Raw genomic sequence first — 13,801 nt, 5'->3', positions numbered from 1 at the left:
GCACTACCAGAATTCCCAGGTCTCCAGCTTGCAGACAACCTGTCCTGGGACTTCTCAGCCTCAATAATCATTTGAGCCAATTCCCCTAATAAATCCTCTCCTATCTATCTATCTATATCTACATCCATATCTAATTTATGTCTATATCCATCTCCTATTTGTTCTGTCTCTCTGGAGAATCCTGACTAATAGAGAGAGTAACAAAGCATTTTTCTCATGTTTTATCTTTCATCTCAGAATCTAATTAATCACTTCCTTAATTATTTGAATGAGCCACTGGAGATTTGGGGTCATGATTCCTGCTCTATTTATATCACCTTGTTTTTGATGAGATGACCCTACCTCTGAATACTGAGTCTAAACATACCAATAAAAAAATGAGAGACTGCCAGGCACGGTGGCTCACGCCTGTAATCCCAACACTTTGGGAGGCCAGGGCGGGTGGATCACTTGAGGTCAGGAGTTCAAAATTGGCTTGGCCAACATCTAATTTAATAGAGACGACATCTAATTTAGTAGAGACGAGTGAAACCTCGTCTCTACTAAAAACACAAAAATTAGCCAGGCATGGTGGCAGGCGCCTGTAATCCCAGCTACTTGGGAGGCTAAGGCAGGAGAACCACTTGAACCCAGGATGCAGAGTTTGCAGTGAGCCGAGATTTTTGCACCACTGCACTCGAGCCTGGGTGACAGAGCTTCATCTCAAAAAAAAAAAAAAAAAAAAAAAAAAAGATGAGAGACCTGTTCCAGGCCCTGTAGTTTTCACATTCTCTCTGAATTCATTATTCTTAAAACACTGTCTATTATCCACCCCTAGTCAATCAAAAATAAATAAAAATCAAAAAGAAAACAAGGAACAGTCTTCTCTTGTAATTGGAAGAGAGCTGTGAGCAAGATGAATGATCTGTGGGGACCTCCACTACAAATTACAGCAGAAGGCTTGCAATTACTTAGAGAAAGAAACTACATGTTTATAATGTTTGAGTAGAAAGAAGCATCTCAGTACTCTTCACACTCAGTACTCAGCACAGTGATATTGCAGTGCTGGGCCAGTGGGGCAAAGGCCAGCCTTTCTGGAATTGTAACACTCTAAAGTGTCTCTGTACACTGTGAGACACGACCAGGTTCATCAGTCTGGGATCCCCAGGACCTCCAAGCATAACAAACGTGGCAGCAAGTCTCAGGGGCAGAGCCCCAGGCTGCACTTGCCAAGAAGCAGCTTCTGGGCTGCAAAGTCTGTGATCTGAGCAGAGAGAAGGTACAGAAGGAGAAGCTCTGGGTAGAGAGGTGTGATGCTGAACAAGGCCCCCTGCCTGCCCCATCTTTTAGCCTTCCATGCCCCTCTCCACTTCTCAGGTTTCCCTGAGGCTTCTCCCTCCTACTAATCTCCACAACAAAAACCATATTCCAGCCCTAGCGACTGAGTAACAATAATGGGATCTATATTATTATGATCATGACTCTTCTTCTTGCTTGTTAACTGCTTAAGCAAACATGCTTTACTAGAAGGAAATCTAAGACTCTTCTCTTGAGTCTTTCTCCCCTCTTCCCTCAAATTGCCCAAGCACCCTGGAGGTTTGATCCAAGCAAAGTTGACCAAAGTGGGAGGAGAAGTGGTGTCTTTGGGGCCATTTGTGGCCTCTCATCACCCCCACGTAGTGTTGCTGACGAATACTGGCCCCGAGCCACGAGACCCACACTTGTCTGCTCTGAGCACAGCCTTGCTGGTCCACATTCCTGACATTCCTGCAGGGGGCTATGAAATAGCACAACAGGGCACCAAGTGATGCTCTCTTAGTTCACGTGTCTACATGTAGTCACAGAAACATAACCACTGAGCCCAGGGGCAGGTTCCAAAAGATCATTAACACCTTCCAAGTGCTATTCTGTACACAAGCCAACCCTTTCCATGACTGCTGAAGCCCTTGTCTTCAGCCTGGGCCATCAGTGTGTGTTTTAACATACAGTGTATTAGTTAAAAATTCGAAGTCGAGTAAGGCCAACAGATCACAAGGTGACTACTGTTGAAAAGAGAATTTGTTACTCAAGGTTCCCAGGAGGAGAGGCCACCTGGGGAAGTACCAGGGCTGGTCAGAGGCAGAGGGGGCAGGGGACTGTGGGTAAAAGACTTTATTGTGGTTTCTGCAGGAAGGAACAGGTAAGGCAGGGCACATGGGCTTATGATTGGCTGGTTTGAATAATTTCAGAGGGCTATGGGCTGTAGCAGCTGACCCTAGTTGTCTGGGGTGATTAGGGTAGGTGGAGAGTGTCCCAGAGTAGGAGAACCCATGGGAAAAAAATATGGCTAGGGGTATGAGCTCTGGTTTGGTTGATTTGCATTTGAAAAGCATGCTCATGGGAAAATGATTGACACTCTCTAGAGATCAGCAAACCCTGGGATGGCAGTCTCCCCAAGGTCAGCAAGGCCCCAGATGTCAAAGCACCAGCACACAGACCATAAAATGCATGGTTACCATACCATGTTGACGTTTTCTTTACTTAAGATTGTTTTACACCTGGGGCCTTATTTTCTCTTCCTGTCACTGGACACAGTTCAGGCCTTCCCTGTCCACTATCTCCCTGACATTGAGACTCGAAACTCCGGGCTTGGCCAGGCTCAGTGGCTCACACCTGTAATCCCAGCACTTTGGGAGGCCAAGGCTGGTGGATCACAAGGTCAAGAGATCAAGACCATCCTGGCCAACATGGTGAAACCCCGTCTCTACTAAAAATACAAAAATTAGCTGGGCGTGGTGGCACACTCCTGTAGTCCTAGCTACTCGGAGGGCTGAGACAGGAGAGTCACTTGAACTTGGGAGGTGGAGGTTGCGGTGAGCCGAGATTGCGCCACTGCACTCCAGCCTGGTGACAGAGCAAGATTCTGTTTCAAAAAAATAAGTAAATAAACAGGGCTTGAGTCTATTCCATTTTGCAAAGGTCTTGGATTCCTTGATCTCTTAAAGGATCATCTCTCATACTAAAAGGTAAACTAGATTTTGCTAATGTACTTGAGAAATTAAAGCTCCTATATATACCTTTACTGCAGTCCAAATAGAAAAAAATATAATTTTTTATTTTTTGAGCACCTATCAAGCACTGCCCCAGCACATTCATTTCTCTTTATAGTATTGGGCCAGACACAGATCTAAACCGTTCCTTTCACACAGCTATGCCAGACCAGCATTTAGAAAATAAACGCTGCTACATACCAAGGGAAAATATTTAGTTAATTTTACTTCTACTTTAAAAAGCATCATTTTATGGTACATTGTCTAATGTTATCTGTCTTTACAAAAACCATGAGATACGTAATATCATTATCCAAACTTTACAGAAAACAAAACAAAACAAAACTGAGCTTAGAGAGGTAAAGTTACTGATAAAAGGCCGCCTAGCAGTTGGTTAGTGTAACAATCAGTGCAAAGACCCAAGTTTTTATCCAACCCAGTCTTCTTTTCACTAATCCACTGCTCAGAAAACACAAATAGGGCAAAAACAGTTGTTTGCAGGGAACATATTTCTGATCTACTCTCGTTTACCTCAATGGATTAAAAAGGCATAATAATTAGAACAACTCATTGGAGCATTGTCCACAATGGCGAAGATTTGGAACCAATCTAAGTGTCCATCAATGGATAAAATGTATAAAGAAAATATGGTATATACGTACAGTGTAATATTATTCAGCCTTTTAGAAGAAGAAATCCTGTCATTTATGACAACATGGATGAACTTGAAGGACAGAATGTTAAGTGAAATAAGCCAGGCACAGAAAGACAGATACTGCATAATCTCACTTATATAGAGAATCTAAAAAAGTAGAACTCATAGAAGCAGAGAAGATAATGATGATTGCCAGGGGCTAGCATGGGGTGCAGGGGAGAGGTGTGATTAGAGAGATATTGGTCAAAGGGTTCAGAGTTTTAGTTATGCAGGTTAAATACATTTTGGACATCTAATGTACAGCATGGTGACTGTAGTTAGTTAACAATACTGTATTGTATACTCAAAATTTGCTAAAAGAGTAGATCTTAAGTGTCCTCACCCCTACATACACACATAAAAAAATAGCAACTATGCAAGGGGTGAATATGTTAATTAGCTTGCTTGTGGTGATCATTTCACAACGTATGCATATATCCAAACCTCATGTTGTACACCATAGATATAAGCAATTTTATTTATCTATTATGCCTCAATAAATCGGGAAACTTAATTAATTAGCTAATTAATTGATTTTAAAATTAGTTGGAAGAATTTTGAAGCCAGAGAGATCTGGGTTCCGATCCCAGCTCTGCCACTTGCTCATTACACGACTTTGAGTTGCTTTCTCTGAGCCTCATTTGCCTTATCTGTAAAACGAAGATGATAATAATAATGTCGTCCTACTAGCACTGCTGGGAAGATACATCTCAAAAGGCTCTGGCACAAAGTGGACATGCCACAATAATGCAATATTATTATTATATACAGAGGGTGGATATAACTTCACAGAAGTTCATTTCATTCATTCAACGAAAGTTTATTGAACATCAACTATGTGTGAGGAACAAGGAAAGAATTTCTAAATTAAAGATAGACAGTTTAGAAGGTGGAGACTGACAAACAAATAAATGCAATAAAGTGTCCTCAGTTGCAGGCCAGAGTGGTGGCTACACGAGAGAGCCCATTTGTCCCTGAGGGTGTCAGGAAACGTTCCACAGAAGAGGTATGTGGCTTCCAACAGGAGGGCAGGAGGGCAGGAATTAGCTTATAAAATGCCTCCCTTAATCTGATATCTCATTGTTTAAAAGATCAAGTTGAGAGCTAAAGTGAATTTTCAAATGGCAAAACTAGATTGAAATTCACTGGGTTGTCCCAAAACCACCTAAGGGCCACATGAATTATCACTGCTTCAACTCGTTGTAGGAAACACGCATTTTCAACCAATTTATTTTTTTATCTTGCTCCAAAGACAACATTAAAACTCATAAAAACTAATAAGACAGGCCAAACACGGTGGCTCACGCCTGTAATCCCAGCACTTTGGGAGGCCGAGGCGGGCGGATCACGAGGTCAGGAGATCGAGACCATCCTGGCTAACACGGTGAAACCCTGTCTCTGCTAAAAATACAAAAAATTAGCCGGGAATGGTGGCGGGCGCCAGTAGTCCCAGCTACTCGGGAGGCTGCGGCAGGAGAATGGCGTGAACCTGGAAGGTGGAGCTTGCAGTGAGCCAAGATTGCGCCACTGCACTCCAGTCTGGGCAACAGAGCGAGACTCCGTCTCAGAAAAAAAAAACTAATAAGACTGGAGATGGCCAAAAAAAAAAAAAATCATGAAAACATTGCCAAAGGCACATCAAGAAATATCTGCAAACAGGACAATGCCAAAAGGAAGAAAACTACTCTGTGATAATCTCACCAAAGTTAGCAACAAGCTCCTGGAAAATTCCAAAATGTAGACAAAAGTTATTACAAGCATAAATTATTTGACAAAAACAGCCTCCACAATCCATAAGAGTTATCAAAGAATGAAAAAATGACCGAAAATATTTATTTTTACCAATTAATTATTTTGGCCTGTCTTTTGTTTGTTTTTACTAAATTATTCTTTCTGTCCATTGCGTGCTGAGGGGAATCAGAAGAAATAGAATTTGGGCAGAGATACAAAGAGTCAGTGGGGAAGGAGGATGATGAGAGGAGGAGAAGCAGAGGAAAAGAAAAAAGAAGTAGACAGGTGTTTACAATGTTAAAAGTGAAGCAAAACTTAGAAGACATTCCATACAAACCCACATACGTACATAGACTAACTTATTTTGTGATAGAAGCCAGGTCTCTCATTCTGTACTTTCCTCTCGGAGTGGTGTGTGGTCTGCAGATACACTTTTCTCTCCATTTTCACCCGACATTTAAGTGGAGACAACTCTCCCATCTCTGCTGTTAGAGACAATGCACCTCCCACATGAGGTTGTCTAGGCACACACTGTTCTAACACAACTGAGGGTTCGAGGCAGTCAGGGCACTGCATGCAAAGTCACCAGCACGTCAGCCCACAAAATTGAACACCCAGAGAAGCTCAGGGCTGACCCCAAAAGAGCCAAAAAGACTTCCTCCCCAAAATGCCTTCTTGCCCCACCCCCACCTGCTTTTTTTTTTTTTTTTTAGACAGATTCTCATTCTGTTGCCCAGGCTGGGATGCAGTAGAGTGATTATAGCTCACTGCAGCCTTGAACTGCAGAGCTCAAGGGATCCTCCTGACTCAGCCTTTCACATACCTGGGAGTACAGGTGAACCCTACCACACACAGCAAATTTTTAAAATTTTTTGTAGAGATGGTGTCTCACTATGTTGCTCAGGCTGGTCTCAAACTCCTGGCCTCCAGCAATCTTCCCATCTTCCAAGTGCTGGAATTACAGGCTTGGGCCACTGCACCCTGCCCTGCTCCATTTATATATGGCAACTCCCACTGTTAAAAATAAGCTAACAAAGAACAAGCAAAATGTGACAAGATCATATTTTCACTTCCTTGCATTTCACAAATCGACTACAACCAGCTAAGTGGGACCTCAGAAAAAAATGTGGGCATCACTGTCTGTCCCGCAGCAAGGGCCAACCTTAGCCCATTCATTTGTCCAATAAGTGTGTGTTGAGCACCTACTACATGCCAAGCCCTGGGGCGAGAGCAATAAAGACTATGACCCTTCGAACAAAAGAGACTGGGTCCATGGGGAACGCAGGTGACAGCTGACCTTATGGGAAGGTGCTGCTGAGAACCAGCCCAGGGGAGATTCCAGCGCACAGACTGGCTGTGCCCCACATGCGGGTGAGGGGAGTCTTCTCAAAGAGGGGTGTCAGGAAGCAGGGGCAAACTGCAGTTTGTTCCCCAAGACTAGAGCCAAAAGCCTGTTGTGAGGCCGTTGCAGTGATGCAGCTGGAAGACAGACCATCAGAGCCCCAGCTGCAGCAATGGGTCTGGGAAGAGATTTAAAACACATTATGGGCGGGGAGAAGTAGCAGAGCTTGTGGCAGCCCCCAGGCCAGAAACGGAAAAGACCATTCCAAATATTTAGGGTATCAAAGATTTAACCAACTCAGAATTTAGTGACAATTACTGATTTGCTGCTTGATTTGAGCCAGACTCATCTGCACGTTTGGGGCCTCCGCTGAGACAGGCTTCTGTCTGCACATGATTTCTCTTCCTCAAGGAGGCCAGCCTGGAGATAATCTCAGTGGAGATTATTGACAGATGATAATTTTCCCTACCTTGTTCAGGAGGCAACAGCATTGCAAGAGGGGAAGAGGGAAGCTGCAATGCCTCTCGAGGCCCCAGCTTAAGATGCACACGGCATTCCTGTGCTCTGTCAGTCTCAGTGGTCACGGGGCCAGCCCAGATGGAGAGGTGGACCAAGAGGTTGCATCTGTACATAGGAGGAATGGCAAAGAATTTATGATCATTTTTAATTATCAGTCAGGATTCAGTAAGGATCTGCAGGTCCTGAGCCACCCACTCTATGTCTGACTTTCCCTCAAAGATAACTCGGCTTCCCCCGTGTTTCCACCACTCAGGTGCGCTGTGACCAGGTGGCCTGTATCGTCAGTGCCTGCCCCGGTTCAGAACTCCCCCAGGCCTCAAAATGCCAGATTGCCAGTGAGCCAGTGACTCCAGACCCCTCCTAAGGCTGGTTGAATAGGAGAGCAAAACCTTTGCATTCTGTCTGGCCATCAATCCAAGCCCTAACCTGCTTTATTGCTTGGTAGCCTCTTGATTCACTCCCTCTGTTACCCAAAAAAAAACCGGGGTTCATTTGCCTGGCAAGTAACAAATGCCTCCTTAAGAGAATGCAGGGTCTTTTTAAATCAGTTGTTTCTTTGTTTGTTTGAAAGGAGGTCTAATTCTGTCACCAGGTTAGAGTGCAGTGGTGCAAACTAGTTCACTGAAGCCTTGACCTCCTAGGCTCAAGTGATTCTCTCACCTTGGCCTCCAAAAGTGCTGGGATAACAGGCGTGAGCCACTGCACCTGGGCCCATAGGATAATTATTACTTGGTACAAGTAAGGAGTATAAACCAAAAAGTGTCTGAGACAGGTCTCAATCAATTTGGAAGTTTATTTTGCCAAGGTTAGGGACACACCCATGACACAGCCTCGGGAGGTTCTCAGAACATGTACCCAAGGTGGTCTGGCTGCAGCTGGGTTTTAGGGAGACATAAGATATCAATCAAGACCTGGTTTGGTCAGGAAAGGTGGAACAACTCTAAGCAGAGGCTTTCAGGTCATAGGTGGACTCAAAGATTTTCTGATGGACAATTGGTTGAAAGAGTGTGTCAAAAGACCTGGAATCAACAGAAGGGAGTGTCTGGATTAAGATAAGGGGTTGTGGAGACCAAAGTTCTTATTTTGCAGATGAAGCTTCCAGGTAGCAGGCCTCAGAAAGAATAGATTGTAAATGCTCGTTATCAGACTTAAAAAGGTACCAGACCCTTAATTTGCTTCTGGATCAGGAAAAAGACCTGGAAAGGGAAGGGGATTCTTTACAGAATGTAGATTTTTCCCCACAAAAGACATCTTTGCAGGGACATTTCAAAGTATATAAAAAAATATATTTTGGGGTAAAATGCTTTGATTTCTTTCAGGGACTGCTATTTTTCATGTTGGTTTCTAATTGCTACAGAGTCTCCTTTTTAAAGTCTCTGTTTTAATGTTAATGCTGGTCAGTTGTACCTAAATTCCAAAGAGAGGAGAGTATAATGAGGCAAGTCCAATCACCCATCCCCATCACAGCCTCAATTGTGTTTCAGGTTAACTTTGGAATACCCTTGGCCAAGAGGGGTCCATCCAGTTGGCTGTGGGGGCTTAGAATTTTATTTTTGGTTCACAGGAGGATGCTGGGGTATGCTCCAAGGCAGTGTCTCCCGAAAGGAAAGTGACAGGAGGGTCTTATGGGGAGATGGAGAGGGGGGAGGGTGTGTCATTGCATGTGGAGGAGGTGTCCCAGTGGCACAGCCACAGTGAGTCATTGCTCCAGCACATAGGTTGCATGTTATGATAATGAAGCTATAGCTCCTCCCTGGAGTGGAGACTTTAGCATGGTAATGAGGAAACTTCACTTAGGTTTGTCTGTAAATTGCTGGAATCTGTCAGGAGCTGGTTTTCACCAAGTAGGTGATTGCATTCCACACTGGACTTAGGAAGAAACAGACTGCAGGGCAGGAAGCTGTAAAACAGGCTGATTGCTCAAATTGATTAAATTTCTATAATTGCTGGAGATCCTCCCTGTCTGCTTATACCTCCTCTACTTTTGATGATGGAAAAAACAAATTCTGCCAAAATGTACTTAAAGAGGTTTATTCTAAGCCAGTATGAGTGACAGAGGCCTGGACTACACAATCTCAAGAAGTTCTGAGAAAGTGTCCCCAAAGTGGTCAGGTTATGGCCTGGTTTTATACATTACAGGGAGATGGGAATTTCAGGTAAAACCACAAATCAGTATGTGGAAGACATACTTTGGTTTGGTCGAAAAAGGCAGGACACCTAAGCAGAAATTTGCAAGGCATAGGTGAGTTTTAGGAAATCTTTGGTTGACAATTGGTTGAAAGAGTTAAGCTATTGTTGAAAGGCTTGAAATTAGGAGAAAGGAATGCCTGAGTTAAGGTAAGGAGGTTGTGGGGGCCAAGGTTCTTATTATGTAGGTGAAGCCTCATAGGTGGTGGCCGTCAGAGACAACGGATGGCACATGTTTCTTTTCAGACTTTTAAAAGTGTCAGACTCTCAATCTCTCCTAGATCTGGGAAAGACGTAGAAAAGAGAAAGATGGCTGCATTAACGGAGATTATTGATAGATAATAATTTTCCCTACCTCAGTCTGCTGGCCTTGCAGCAGTCATTTCAAAATATGTCAAAGAAATGTATGTGAGGGTAAAATATTTTGATTTATCTTATGATCTGCAGTCATGTGATGCTATACCAGAATCAGCTTGGAAAGTAAGCCACATTATATAGGGTTAATAAAATCCCATCTAAAGAGATGTTATGATTTGTAGGGCATGACTCCCCAGACCACTTAGATAGCAATTTGGGCAAGAGAAAAAATAAAAGATCAGAGTTTAGTCCTCACTTTAAATCAATCTCATTTTCCCACGTTCCTCCTCAACCTATACCCATTCCCCACGTCTGCTAGGAGCACCCCAGCTCCATCCCCTGACCTTCAGCCTCCTGCTGCACCTGACTTTTCTCTGTGGACTCCTCTCTTAGTCTCAGACTTCATCGTAATGTTCCTAGTGTGGATACTTGCAATGCTTTTTAACATAACAATGAGGACACCTTGAAGATAAAGGTACTTGTTGACTTGATACAGATACTATAAAGAGAGCCCATTTTAAAAACTCCCCCAAATAATAAGTCATTCTGTAGCTCTTGTAGCATTATATCCTTTAAGATTTTATCCTTTGGTTGTTGCTATTTTTTTTAAATGTATGCAACCCTTTCTTCTGTGAGGATGAAATTTAAAGGCACATAAGAAGATTTTGAAAATTTTATACACTTTGAAGACAAAAAAAATCTAAATACGAGTTCAAAGCTAAGATAGTTGAGATTGGAGTCAAGGAAAAAGAGAATTTTCCCTTGCATTTATTTGGCATCATAGAAAATAAGCCATTTCACTCAAGTGAATTTTGCAGTCAATGAAAACATAACCCTTTAAGTACTTATTTAAATCATTTCTAATCAGTTAGGAAAAAATGTATTTCCTTTTTTTTCTTAACTGATGTCCTTGAGCCGTAGGAAAAACGTATTTTAAATTCAGCCTTTGAATATTTAGGTGAGGTATAGTAATGTTAATTTAATATTTATCCTCCCTGAGTCAGCATCCCAAGTGTGATGGCCGGTAGCCCCCAGACTGTGACAGAGGGATTGATATGGGTTGGCTGTGTCCCCACCCAAATCTTATCTTGAATTGTAGCTCTCATAATCCCCATGTGTCAAGGGAGGGACCTGGTGGAAGGTAATTGAATCATGGGGGGCGAATCTTTCCTGTGCTGTTCTTATGATAGTGAATAAGTCCGTGAGATCTGATGGTTTTATAAAAGGCAGTTCCCCTGCACACGCTCTTTTGCCTGCCGCCATGTAAGATGTGACTTTGCTCCTCCAATGCCTTCCACCATACTGTGAGGTCTCCCAAGCCATGTGGAACTGTGAGTCCACTAAACTTGTTTCCTTTATAAATTACCCAGTCTCAGATATGTCTTTATTAGCACCATGATGAGAACAGACTAATACTGGGATAATCTGGGGCCAGTAAGGAGCAGCATGCTCTGCAGAAAACAGCACCAGACTACAATCTCAGTTCATGTGCCTAATTGCATAGTTTTAACTTATCTTTTTTTTGTCTATTTTTTTGAAGCCACAATAGCAAGAATTGATTGTTGTTTTCTCTTTCAATCAAATACTATTTGTGCCAGCAAACTAGTCAATTAAATGTGTGTATTATGTAAATGGGCAATTAAAGACTCATTTTAATGAGTCCCTAACAGTCTCTCCTGCTGAATAAGTGCATGGGCTTTTTTTGTTTTTCTTGATGGTGATTATTTTATCACTCAGATTTCTCCGCTACTTCCTCTCTTTATTAATTTATTTATTTTTTTAATTTTGGGCTTCACAGAGCATTGGTTGCCTAAAGACTGAGATGTGCCTACAATGCTTGTACTTTACCTTGATCTCAGAGAAAGGATAGATGTACATCTTCCTGTTCTTGGTGCCCTTCTATCCTTTCTCTGAGATTAAGGTAAATTGCAAATATTGTTAGCAGTAGTGAATCTCTATGTGCCTGTAGCAACCTCAATTCTCGCCTCCTCAGAAGAAAGAATTCAACTAAGGGGAATAGGGCAGAAAAAGAGACAGAGGCAAGTTTCAGAGCAGGAATGGAAGTTTATTAGAAAGCCTTACCAACATAGTGAAACCCCGTCTCTACTAAAAATACAAAAATTAGCCAGGCGTGGTGGTGCATGCCTGTAGACCCAGCTACTCAGGAGACTGAGGCAGGAGAATCACTTGAACCTGGGAGGTGAAGGTTGCAGTGAGCCAAGATCATGCCACTGCACTCCAGCCTGGGCAACAGAGTGAGACTTCATCTTTAAAAAAAAAAAAAAAGGCGGTGGGGAGAACAAAAGAAAGGAAAATACACATGGAACAGGCTCAAGCAGGCGTCTTGGAGGTCAAGTGTTCCATTTGACCTTGAACCTAGGATTTTATATGCTGGCCCACTTCCAGCATCTTGTGCCCCTTTCCCTTGGTTGTTCCCTTAGGGTGAGCCACTCACAGGCATGGTTTCCTGTTTGTACTTGGAAGGTGAGCATGCTGCCATTTTGCCTCTTAATGGGCATGCTCGAGCCCACTTGCCCAATTCCTGAGATCTTATTGGAACTTGCCGAGTACCAATTTCAGGTGTTTTTATCTATTGGGAAACTGCCTTTCCCTGGCACCAGCTGCCACCAATTATCATGTTAGAGAGGCAAGTGTAGCAACTGCTGGACCATCACCTGATGGTCACCTGACATTCCTGGTGGGTGAGGGGAGCCCTCTCCTGCCCCACTCATGCCTGACTAGCTACCTACTGTAACAGTATAAGCAACTTTGTACCCTGCACTCCTGAGGAAGCCAAAGACGACAAGTAGTACATAGATCTCATTCCTAGATGGAGAAACTAAGGCATCAATATGTGAGGGGATTTACCATTGACATGATTATTAGCCAGCAACATCAGGAATAGAATTCAGCCCAATATTTGAAAAAATGTTATAAAAACAATTCTCTTTCTTCCACCAATAGATATTTCCCCTTGAGGCCAGTAACCTGGTTATGTATTCCTTTTGGACCCCATAATAAGCAGGACCTACTTCACCAGTTCAGCTCAGTATATGTCTCATCTCCATGGGGCACTCCTCAGTGGGCAATTTGGTCTCACAAGTGAGTTCTTGGCCATCCCCAACAGGAGATGAATTCTCAGGGGAGCTCAGCCGGATGCCATCGAATCTTTGTCTGATCAATTTCCATTGTTCTGATTTTACCCACCTCAACAGCCTTTGCATCCTGAGCAAGCTGGCAGCTTTGTGAAGTGGCAGTATCATAGCCAGTGAGGTTTATCCAAGGCACGATTATTGCTAACTGAGCAGGCTTGCCTCATAAGACCCTCAATAGTCAGAAAATCCACTGGTCATGCAAATGTGAGTCTTCTGTTTCCTTAATAATTTCTCAAATGAATAAATAAGTTGGTGTTCAGCCTTTTACTATCAGTTCTTTGAGCTTATTAGTCTGCCTCTAAGAGACAGGCGCAAAATTAAATTTCCAAGCTTGTAGGCTGAGGCTGGGCCGGGGAAAGTTGCCAAGAGATGGCGGGCCACCATGTGAGGCCTCTGGGGAAACATCAGGCAATCTCTCCTCTCTGGTGACAATGGACAGCTGCCAAAGGGCAGTTTAAATTTTTTCAGATACCTATGTTCCCTATTTATACTTATATGCTTTTTCTTTCACAGTGCAAATTTCCAAAAGGCAGCAATTATCCCTGATGGATCTTGTAAATCTCGCACAATGCTGAGTGCAAATGTGGGCTTAAATTCTAACTAATGGGCAATTGGTTTTCACTAGAGACCACATTTTGTCTTTCTAGCTGTACTGGCCTAAGAAATAAAATGTTCACATGGCCTCGTAAATACAAATAACCTCAAACAGCTGCAGTAATTTGTATATCAGTATGGAGCTGAGGTCCACAAATCCCACTAGCATTTATGGAGTGGTTTTGGTGTGCACAGATGACAGTTGGGCTCTTTG

At 43.0% G+C, this 13,801-nt stretch overlaps 1 pseudogene; it reads left to right on the top strand.

Moving 5' to 3' along the window:
• The first annotated feature begins 13,077 nt into the window (after positions 1 to 13,077).
• On the top strand, positions 13,078 to 13,143 carry LOC129530087 (uncharacterized; annotated as a pseudogene).
• Positions 13,144 to 13,801: the final 658 nt, after the last annotated feature.

This window comes from Gorilla gorilla, chromosome 1 (assembly GCF_029281585.2).
Source record: "Gorilla gorilla gorilla isolate KB3781 chromosome 1, NHGRI_mGorGor1-v2.1_pri, whole genome shotgun sequence".
Taxonomy (NCBI): Eukaryota; Metazoa; Chordata; class Mammalia; order Primates; family Hominidae; genus Gorilla; species Gorilla gorilla.
This window is presented reverse-complemented; position numbering and strand designations above follow the sequence as displayed.